This window comes from Garra rufa, chromosome 9, assembly GCF_049309525.1.
Source record: "Garra rufa chromosome 9, GarRuf1.0, whole genome shotgun sequence".
NCBI lineage: Eukaryota > Metazoa > Chordata > Actinopteri > Cypriniformes > Cyprinidae > Garra > Garra rufa.
Window position 1 is genome coordinate 36,036,468 of NC_133369.1, and position 11,216 is coordinate 36,047,683.

Consider the following 11,216-nt stretch of genomic DNA (forward strand, 5'->3'; position numbering starts at 1 on the left):
ATGCTCATACTTTCTAGTTCTATTAAGAACTCTAGCTGCTGCATTTTGGACCAGCTGGAGTTTGTTTATTAAGCGTGCAGAACAACCACCCAATAAAGCATTACAATAATCTATCCTTGAGGTCATGAACGCATGAATTAATGTTTCAGCATTTGACATTGATAGCATAGGTCGTAATTTCGATATATTTTTAAGATAGAAAAATGCCGTTTTGCAAATGCTAGAAATGTGGCTTTCAAAGGAGAGATTGCTATCGAATAGGACGCCTAGGTTCCTAACTGATGACGACGAATTTACAGAGCAGCCATCTAGTATTAGACTGTGTTTTAGGTCATTACTTGTTGAGGTTTTAGGTCCAATAATTAACACCTCTGTTTTATCAGGATTTAACAGTAAGAAGTTATTCACCATCCAGTTTTTAATATCAGCTATGCATTCTGTTAGTTTTTCGAATTGATATGTTTTGCCGGGCTGTGAAGAAATATAGAGCTGAGTATCATCAGCGTAACAATGAAAGCTAACACCATGTTTCCTGATGATATCTCCCAAGGGTAACATGTAAAGCGTAAAAAGTAATGGCCCTAGTACTGAGCCTTGAGGTACTCCATACTGCACTTGCGATTTAAATGATGCCTCTTCATTTATTGCCACAAACTGATGACGGTCTGATAAGTACGATTCGAACCAAGCCAGTGCACTACCATTAATGCCTACATAATTTTCAAGTCTATTTAAAAGAATGCTGTGGTCAATAGTATCAAATGCAGCACTAAGATCTAGTAGCACTAATAGAGAGATGCAACCACGATCGGTTGACAAGAGCAGGTAATTTGTAACTCTAATTAGAGCAGTCTCAGTACTATGATATGGTCTAAAACCTGACTGGAAATCCTCACAGATACCATTTTTCTCTAAGAAGGAGCATAATTGTGAGGATACTACCTTTTCTAGTATCTTTGACAGAAAAGGGAGATTCGAAATTGGTCTGTAATTAATAAGTTCATTGGGGTCAAGTTGTGGTTTTTTTAATGAGTGGCTTAATAACAGCCAGTTTGAAGGTTTTGGGAAGATATCCTAATGATAGTGACGAATTAATAATATTCAGAAGAGGATCTATGACTTCTGGAAGTACCTCCTTTAGTAGCTTTGATGTAATAGGATCTAACATGCATGTTGTAGGTTTAGATGATTTAACAATTTTATACAATTCTTCCTCTCCTATAATAGAGAATGAGTGGAATTGTTCCTCAGGAGATCTACAACGCATTATCTGATGCGATACTGTAGCGGGCGGCTGTATGGTTACAATTTTATCTCTAATAGTGTCTATCTTGGAGGTAAAGTACTTCATAAAGTCATTACTGCTGTGCTGTTGGGAAATGTCTGCACCTGTTTCTGCTATATTTTTCGTTAATTTAACCACAGTGTTGAACAAATACCTAGGGTTATGTTTGTTTTCTTCTAAGAGAGACGAAAAGTAATCCGATCTGGCAGTTTTTAATGCTTTTCTATAAGATGAGTTGCATTCACGCCAAGCAGTACGAAAAACCTCTAGTTTTGTTTTCCTCCAGCTGCGTTCCATTTTTCGTGCTTTTGTGTGAACAGTAAGACACTTTAATAAAATATTCAAATGTGTATGTGTATGTTTCTTTGTCTACCAGCTCCGTTTGGGTGATTGTTATTGCAGTTTTCGGGCTCCTCTTGAGTTCTACTGCCACCAAGTGCCGAGTGTAGCTAGGTCTCCCCTCGTTTAAAAAAAAAAAAAAAAAAAACAGTGTGTAGAGACCTCCACTTGTAGTTAAATCCCCTTTGGGTTAAGCGTTGTCAGGTTTAAAGCCTCCGCTAGAGTAAGCTTGGTAAAGACATGACCCAACATACATATACATATGGAAATATGCTAAGAAACCCTTGTAAAGCCGCTTCAAGCGAAAAAAAAAATCGCTCTGCTGAAGCCTCCGCTCGCTTAAATCCTGCTAAAAGTAATACTCTTTTTGCACGAGTGTAGTCAGGTCCCTTCCCTGTGAATATTCATATACACATATGTGAGACCTCCACTCCTAGGAGTTTATGTGATAGGGTGAACAGAGCGTCGTCAGGCCCCCTCTCTGAGAGAGAGATGTTTTACTGAAGCCTCCGCTCTCCTTAAAAAGAAAAGCCCCGCTTTTAAGTAGAAATCTCACATGTTTGGCTGTTAGGCCCCATTTTGGGCCTCGCTAAATTATCTTCTGGTATCGTGCTAAAGCTCCTCTGCCAGAACTGAGCGTAGTAGGCTTTTTTCCCTAAAAGGATGTATTTTAAAAAGCCTCCTCTCTGCGAAGTCCTACTGACGTGTGGACTCGTATAAAAGATAATACTTCTTAGCGTTGAATGTAGCCAGGTCACTCTTTTAGACCTCCATTCATGAGAGCTTTTATTGGTTTGAGTGTCGCCAGGCTCCCTATGTTTGGGGTATTTCTGTTTAAGCCTCCACTCTCCAGAAATACAGGCCGAAACGCAATAATGCAGCTCTACTTTTTAGTATATGAGCCCTTTTCGTGAGCCTGTCACTTCAAGCGTTGAGTGCAGTTAGGCCTCCCTTCCTCGAGAGGGTGTTCAAACCAAGGCCTCCACTCAGAAGAGCTTCCTCAGCTGAGCGTCGTCAGGCTTTGTTGCGCTCGAGAGAGTCTGTAACCATTGAAGCCTCCCCTCGCTGAAGCTCCGCTTCTGGGTTTGCTATCGCCCGGAATAATATTGGTGTCTTCCTCGCTATGCTCAGAGCACCTCCTCAAACCCACATTAGTGGTGATTACTCACGCAAGTCATTGAGCACTCCTTAAAAACCACTTGAGTGGTAAGTGCACTACTTAGGCACTTCATTAAATCCATATTTATGGTAAAGTTCCCTCCCATGAGGGTAGGGTCCTTTTCTGAAATCCTATACGGTGTGGACTACGCAGGGGAATCCTCCGTGCCCATATTCGAGTTGGTTCCAAAACCCTTAAGTTTTTTCAACTCCACTGATAAGCACAGTGTAATAGGTCTCCTCTCTGTCACAGCCACAGTACTGAGACCTTCACTCTCACAGTTATAGCAGCTGGCAGGCCCCTGGGTGCCTCGCTGACTATTTTTTGGGGGAGTGCTGTCTTCCACTCACCAAAAAACTAGTGTTGTAGGCTTCTCTCTCTAGAGATGCAATCTCAGAGCCTCCACTACACAGAGCTATGAGATAAATGCTATTCTGCATTGTTAGCTCTACTGTGAGTATTTGCCACTTCTTTGAGCGTTGAGTGTAGCCAGGCCTCCCCTCGCTTAGAGCGTTCACTTTGAGGCCTCCACTGTGTAGAGTTTCCCTAAGGGGAGCGTCGTAGGCCTCCTCTCGCTTTAGAGAGTCTTTCTGCTGAAGCCTCCCCTCTCCAGAAGCTCCGCTTTCAGGCTTTGCTACCGCCTAGAGATTGCAATCTGGTGATCCTCTCGCTATGCTCTGGGCACCTATTCAAAACCACATCTGTGGTGTTTACTCACGCAAGTCCTTGAGCACTCCTTAAAATCCACATGAGTGGTAAATGCATTTTAGGCATTTTTCTGAAATCCACATTGGTGGTAAAGGTCTTCCCCAACTGGTGGGTCCTTTTTTTTAAGTCCTTTACGGTGTGGGCCACGCAGGTAAACCTCCGTTCCCATCTTTTGAGTTGTTTTTTTTTACGAAAACCTTCTTAGTTTTTCCAACTCCAATCCAGATAGCACTGCTAGCAGGATTGAGTGTCGACGCCTCCTCTGGCCTCCACTCTCCAGAAGAGCTCCACGTAGGTAATTCTGTCGCACAGGCTATTCAGCCTCGCGGATTACCTTCAGGGTTGAAGTGTAGATAGGTCGTGAGACCTCCACTCTCAGAGTTCTTCTTTGCTAAGCACGGAAGTGTGTCAGGCTTCCTCTCTTGAAAGCCTCCACTCTCCAGACTCCACTCAGGTAGTACTGTCGCATAGGCTATTCAGCCTCGCTGATTACCTTCAGTGTTGAAGTGTAGTTAGGTCATAAGACCTCCACTCTTAGAGTCTTGCCCACAGAATGTTGCCACCAGACTCCACTCAGGTACTGTCGCATAGGCTATTCAGCCTTGCTGATTACCATCAGTGTTGAAGTGTAGTTAGGTCATGAGACCTCCACTCTTAGTCTTTCTTTGTATAGAGTGTTGTCAGGCTTCTTCTCGCCGAAGCCTCCACTCTCCAGACTCCACTCAGGTACTGTCGCATAGGCTATTCAGCCTCGCTGATTACCATTAGTGTTGAAGTGTAGTTAGGTCATGAGACCTCCACTCTTAGAGTCCTTCGTTGCCTCCAGAGATTACACTAGAAATAGGTAGTTCGACCGCACAGGCTATTCAGCCTCGCGGACTACCTCTAGTATTGAGTGTAGATAGGTCACAGACCTCCACTCTTAGAGTTGTCCTCTGCTGGGTGCAGAGTGGTACCAGGCTTCTTATTACCAAAGCCGCCACTCCGCAGAAACTCCACTCAGGTAGTTCTGCTGCACAGGCTATTCAGCCTCACTGACTACCCTCAGTGTTGAAGTGTAGATGGGTCATGAGACCCCCACTCTTAGAGTTTTCCTTTGCAAGACACAGAGTGTTTTTTGGCTTCCTCTGTTGAAGCAGTCACTCCTCAGAAACTCCATGTAGGTAGTTCTGCTGCACAGGCTATTCAGCCTCACTGACTACCTCCAGGTTTTGAGTGTAGAGGTGTCACGGCACCTCCATTCTTAGAGTTGCTCTCTGGAAGGCACAGAGTGTTGCCAGGCTTCCTTTCGCTAAAGCCTCCACTCCTCAGAAATCTCCACTTAGACAGGTCTGCTGCACAGGCTATTCAGCCTCACAGACCATCGTCAGTGTCAAGTGTAGTTAGGTCATGAGACCTCCACTCTGAGATTCCCTCTTAGCAGAAACTCCACCCGGGTAGTTCTGTTGCACAGGCTATTCAGCCTCACTGAATACCCCCGTGTCGAGTATAACAGGCCATTTAGGCCTATACCTGTTAGCACTGAATGTTGTCAGGTCCTTAGAGCAGACATTTGTTCTGCTGAGACCTCCATGCTCTAAAACTCCGCCCATTATGTGGGCGTTCGTAAGCTTCTTCACTTAGGGAGCTGAGTGTATTAGGCCCCCTCTAGGCCTGCACGCTTGAGAGTTACGTGCGCAGGTAGCCGAGCTAGCCGTGACAGGTCAGGCTGGGCCCCAGCGACTCTCGCTGAAGCAGGGGTGATGTTCCTTCTTGACTCCTCAATCAGTCAGTTGATCACTTATCCCTCGGCATGGCGGCGTTGGTATAAGCGTTCCCATAGTGTCCACCAGGAGGCAGCGTAGAGTTCCCTCCAGAAGGGAACGTCTAGGTTACGTATGTAACCCCTGTTCCCTGAGGACAGGGAACGAGACGCTGCGTCTCGGGGCCATGCCTCGGGCCCTGCACATACCTCCGTCAGACAAAAAGATGGTGTTGTGCTCACAGGCACCTGCTTTTATACTAGCAGGCGCCCGTTGATGATGTCACAGGCTGGCGCCGGCCAGTGTCAGGTTCACTGTCGTTGTTCTATAGCTTGTTTCAGAACCGGTCATGCTGAAGGCAGTTCCCAAAGTGTCCACCAGGACGCAGCGTCTCGTTCCCTGTCCTCAGGGAACAGGGGTTACATACGTAACCTAGACGTTTTCTCAAAAACACAAACATGCACATTAATGTTGCTTGCATATTATTGTAGCCCAATATGTGCTGATTACAATTTAATCTGAATTTAACCATTCATATGTTTTTAAGATACTGAAAAAAGCACAAATGTCAGGGCATGTCAAAACTTCTTCAGGGCCCCAAAACACCCTCAGACCCCAGAGGGTTAAACAATGGAACGGATTATCCTTCTTCTATAATAAACTGATTTCTTCCCCAATTGATATCCAACTGTTTACAGACGCTGCCCCCTCCATAGGTTTCGGTGGGTTTTTCCAAGGCCGCTGGTTCGCTTCCACATGGCCCCCCCAGCTAGCCAATCTGCCGCTCCAGCTAGCATCCTCAGCGCTATTCGAGCTTTATCCCTTAGTCGTGGCAGCTTTTCTATGGGGTAAAGAATGGTCCGCCACTAGCATCCTCGTCCATTGCGACAACGAAGCTACTGTGCATTGCGTCAACAAGGGCCGCTCCCACTCTCCCACCCTTATGCCTTTGTTAAGACGCCTAATTTGGATTTCGGCTTGTGACCAATTCATTATCACCGCAAAACACATCCCTGGGTCTAAAAATCAAATAGCTGACTCTCTTTTTCGTTTCTCCTTTCAGAAATTCAGATCCTTGGCACCAGAGGCGGACCCGCTCCCGACCCCAGTACCTTCCTATTCAGAGCTGATATTCCCATGAACCACCCCCTGAGACCTCTCCTGGAAGCTTCCCTCAATTCCATTCTCCAGGCCGTTTCCCCCAGAACCCTCCAGTCATATCTAACAGCTTGGAAGTGTTTTAAAACATTCCACATAGCCTACAAGCTGCCGTTTCCCGACTTCTCATTGCTAGCTATTACCTCCTTCATCTCCTATCTCAACACCATCAAAAACCTCCAAGTCAGCTCCATTAAAGGATACCTTAGCGGGATCCAATTTTTCCACAAACTCGCATACGGCTCACCTTCAGCTCAAATTACTAATTCCCAGACTGCCCTACTCATCAAGGGTATACAAAAAACCCACCCCACCCGCCCAGATACCCGCCAACCTATAACACCAAAAATACTAACCAAATGTATCTCCATCCTCCGCAAAGGCTACCAATCCATCCACACTGCCCGTACGCTAGACGCCATGTTCATCCTGGCTTTCTTCGCTTCCTCAGATGCTCCGAGCTCGCCATAACATCCAACTTTAACCCAGCCATCCACCTAACTGTCTCCGATCTAGCAGCATCAGGTAACGAAGCCATCTCCTACTTCATAAAACAAAGCAAAACAGACCAGTCAAAGTAAGGCCATTTTGTGTACATTTTCAATCTCCAGTCACCCATCCAACCTTTCCAAACCCTCCTAGCCTTCCTCCAGCTCAGGAAATCACAAGCAAAAAACCCTTCCGACCCCCTTTTTTCAGACGACTACAACCGTCCCGTCACCCGTTTCTGGTTTCAGAAACATCTCAAGTCTGTCATACTCCTTTCTGGCACCCCCGCCGATAATTTCTCCAACCATTCCTTTCGAATCGGCGCAGCAACAACAGCAGCCCAAAAAGGCCTCTCACAGCAGCAAATCCAAACTCTCGGACGCTGGTCGTCAGAAGCTTTCAAAAGCTACATTCGATCAGACCGCTCCCACATTAAAGAAGCCCACCAGACCCTAATCAGCTAAAGCATCTATCCCTTTCCATCCCCTTCCACCTGCACTATCCACACAGCCTCTCGCCAACAATCCCATAGTACCCTCTTTTAGTTGATCCTCAAACCTTTCCTTCACATCCCGCCACAGCAATGTCTGCTCCCGCAGGAGCCTTTACCAATTTACCCTCAGCCACTGCAGCTCCGCTACCAATAATTCCCCGCTGATTCAGCACCGCCAGTTCCCACTGAAGCCCCTAGCCTTATTCCCACACTGCAGCCGCAGCGTTCGCTCCCGCTAGAGCCCCTTCTTAACCTCCCTCTGCAGCAGCAGAGCCTGCTTCCGCAGAAGCCTCTACCCCTTTCCCCTGCGCCGCAGCGTCAGCTCCTTCAGGAGCCTTAGCCTTCTCCCCACTCTGGACTAGCAGCGTTCGCTCCCACCTCTATTTATAACCTCTCTCTGCAGCAGCAGAGCCCGCTTCCGCAGAAGCACTTAACGTTTTTTCCGCACCGCAGTGTCAGCTCCTTAAGGAGCCTTTAGCCTTCTTCCTACTCTGCACCAGCGGAGCGTTCGCTCCCACCTCTATTTATAACCTCCCTCTGCCGCAGCAGAGCCCGCTTCCGCAGAAGCATTTAGCCGATTTTTCCCGCATTGCAGAGTCAGCTCCTTCAGAAGCCCTTAGCCTTCTTCCCACTCTGTACTAGCAGCATTCGCTCCCGCCGGAGCCTCTATATTTTAACCCCATCTGCCGCAGCAGAGCTCGCTTCCGCAGAAGCCTCTAGTCCTCTCCGCACCGCAGTGCCAACATCCGCAGGAGCCCTTAGCCTTCTTCCAACATTTCAGCAGCAGAGCTCGCTCCCGCCGGAGCCTCTATTCATAAACCTCCCCCTGCCACAGCAGAGCCCGCTTCCGCAGAAGCCTCTAGCCCTCCTCCCTGCACCGCAGTGCCAACATCCGCAGGAGCCCTTAGCCTTCTTCCAACATTTCAGCAGCAGAGCTCGCTCCCGCCGGAGCCTCTATTCATAAACCTCCCCCTCCCACAGCAGAGCCCGCTTCCGCAGAAGCCTCTAGCCCTCCACCCTGCACCGCAGTGCCAGCTCCCACAGGAGCCCTCAGCCTTCTTCCACACTGCAGCAGCCTCTACTAATAAACTCCCTCTCCTGCAGGAGCCCCATCCACCTTTTTAAAAGTGCCCCACTGCCGCAGCAGTCACCTTTCCTTAGGAGTTGTCCTATTTTACCCCAGCAGTACCCGCCGGAGCTCCTCCCTCATCTCCATCACGCACCAACGCCCGCAACTACAGCGAACGCCCAGCATCCCTTAAGTCCAAGCTTTCTTTGGGGTGCTGTTTTGGCTGCTGTCCTGCAAGTAATTACTAGCCTTTTGCGGAGCGCTTATAGGGTTCGGGCCAGTGCTGAGCTCGGACCCCTCCCCCTGGGCGGGGGAGAGCCCCGGGCTCGGGAATTACCACCGAGCTCGAGGCCCTCTCCCGAACAGCACGCCAAACACGCACAACCTTTCGCTCAGTTTATTATCAGTAAGAGGGAACTTGTGAAGTGATGTTTTATTAACAAGTTTCGGGAGGAGCTCGCGCAGATAATTAACACGGCCAATACATCATTAGTAATCAGTCTCCCTATCTAATCAACACAGGGAAAATCCCTATAAATAACACAACAATCCTACCTTCATCATCTCTTGTCTCGTCAAACCCATCCTCCACCCCGTCTCCTCACCTTCATCCCATAGGGGGAGCGCTCATAGGGTTCGGGCCAGTGCTGAGGTCGGACCCCTCCCCCTGGGCGGGGGAGAGCCCCGGGCTCGGGAATTACCACCGAGCTCGAGGCCCTCTCCCGGACAGCACGCCAAACACGCACAACCTTTCGCTCAGTTTATTATCAGTAAGATGGAACTCATGAAATGGCAGACAACTCAAAAAAAATTGCAGACTTTACAGGCCTCGATTAACATTTTAAATTATGAAGTTCATGACAGTACAATTAGAAAAATATGGGACATAGTATGGCATGTTTGGAAGGCTTGCCAGAAGAAAGCTTCTTCCATCTAAAAAAAAAACAAAAAAAACATGGCAGCATGGTTTAGGTTTGCAAAGTTGTATCTAAACAAACTTTAAGAGATCTAGAACAGTCTCCTTTGAATAGACAAGACCAAAGTGTAGATGTTTGGCAATAATGCACAGTGCCAAGTTTAGTGAAAACCTGAAGAGCATATCAGCACAAATTCCAAAGGAGTTGCAATAGCCCAGTCAAAGTCATCCTGACTGAAAATCTGTGGCAAGAGCTGTACATAAATGAATGCTCACAAACCTCAATAAACTGGACCAACGTTGTAAAGAAGAGTGTGCTAAAAATCCTACAGAACGATGAGAGACTGATAAAGTAATACAGAAAATGATTACTTTAAGTTATTGCTGCTAAAAGTGGATCTACAGGCAACTGAGGTTTTATTTTCCAAATTTTAAGACCTGCCAATGACCAGATAATTTATTTTATTTTTTTATTATGCCCTGATATTATGGCCTACAAGTTTTTCACATGACTGTATAGTTATTATCTGCAGTTACACTTGATGTGGTTGATATTTGAAGAATCTGTTTTGTTGACAAAACCTACTTGCACTTATCCAGTCAGCAAATTTCCTTTGGCCAGGATCTGGCCCATATCAACAGCTAAAGTATTGCCCAGATTAGTAGGTGTTTGCCGGCCCAGAACTGGACCACATCTTTTAAGCCAAAACAGTGCCATGACCCAACCCAAAATGAGCCAAATAATGAAAACGGATTTGGCTGATATATGGACTTTAAATGGTATTCTTGTATGTACAGTACCATGCCAATCCCGGACAAGTTGTCATGACAGAAAAAGTTCTGGCATGAAACTCTACATAGCACAGTCCTATAGGTCTAACTTAATCTGATCTAATGGCATCATTATCACATGGCACAGCTGATTGGTTTTCTACTAAACGGTAGCCAATGAGCTCGCTGCTCAACATTAAAATATATGACTAGTGTTTGCTGTAGCAGTTTGCAGCATGCTTTAGAAACTCTCCACCTTCCCCAGCTCCACCTGTATAGATCTGCTATGGGTTGATCATGTGTGCTATATGGGTGTTGTTTCATGTACAGTCAAACCCAAATTATTCATACCCCTGGCAAATTCTGACTTTAAGTCACTTTTTTTGAACCAGCAATTTTTTATTTTTATTTTTATTTTTTTGACCGGAAATGACACAGGCTTCTCCCAAAAGATATTAAGACTATGTACAAGAGGCATCACTGTGGAAAAAAATATTTCTCCGCTTTTATTTACATTTGAACAAAAAGTAGCATGTCCAAAATTATTCATACCCTTTGCAAACTGTCACAATCTATGGGAAAATTCAAAGTTCTATACCATTCCAAAGCATCCTAATTTCCCTGATTCATTGGGAACAGCTGTTTTAATCAACTCAACAGGTGAAAAACAAAAGCTCTCTGCTGTTGGTTTGTGGACAGTCATGGCTAAGACAAAGGAGCTCACTGAGGACCTGCGGCTGCGCGTTGTGGCTGCTCACAAGTCAGGAAAGGGCTATAAGACCATATCTAAATGTTTTGAAGTTCCAGTGGCTACAGTGCAAAGTATTATTAAAAAATACAAGACCTTCTGTGCTGGCCAGGAGGATAGTGAGAGAGGTAAAAAATAATCCAAAGATCACCACCGAGGCCATCCTGATAAATCTGTGCTCTGCTGGTTGCAACATCTCAAGGCAGACAGTCCAATGGAAACTGCACACCGCTGGGTTCCACGGACGCAGACCAAGGAGGACACCACTTCTCCAGATAAGGCACACAAAAGCCAGCTTGGCCTTTGCAAATGCTCTTTTGGACAAAGCAGAAAAGACTT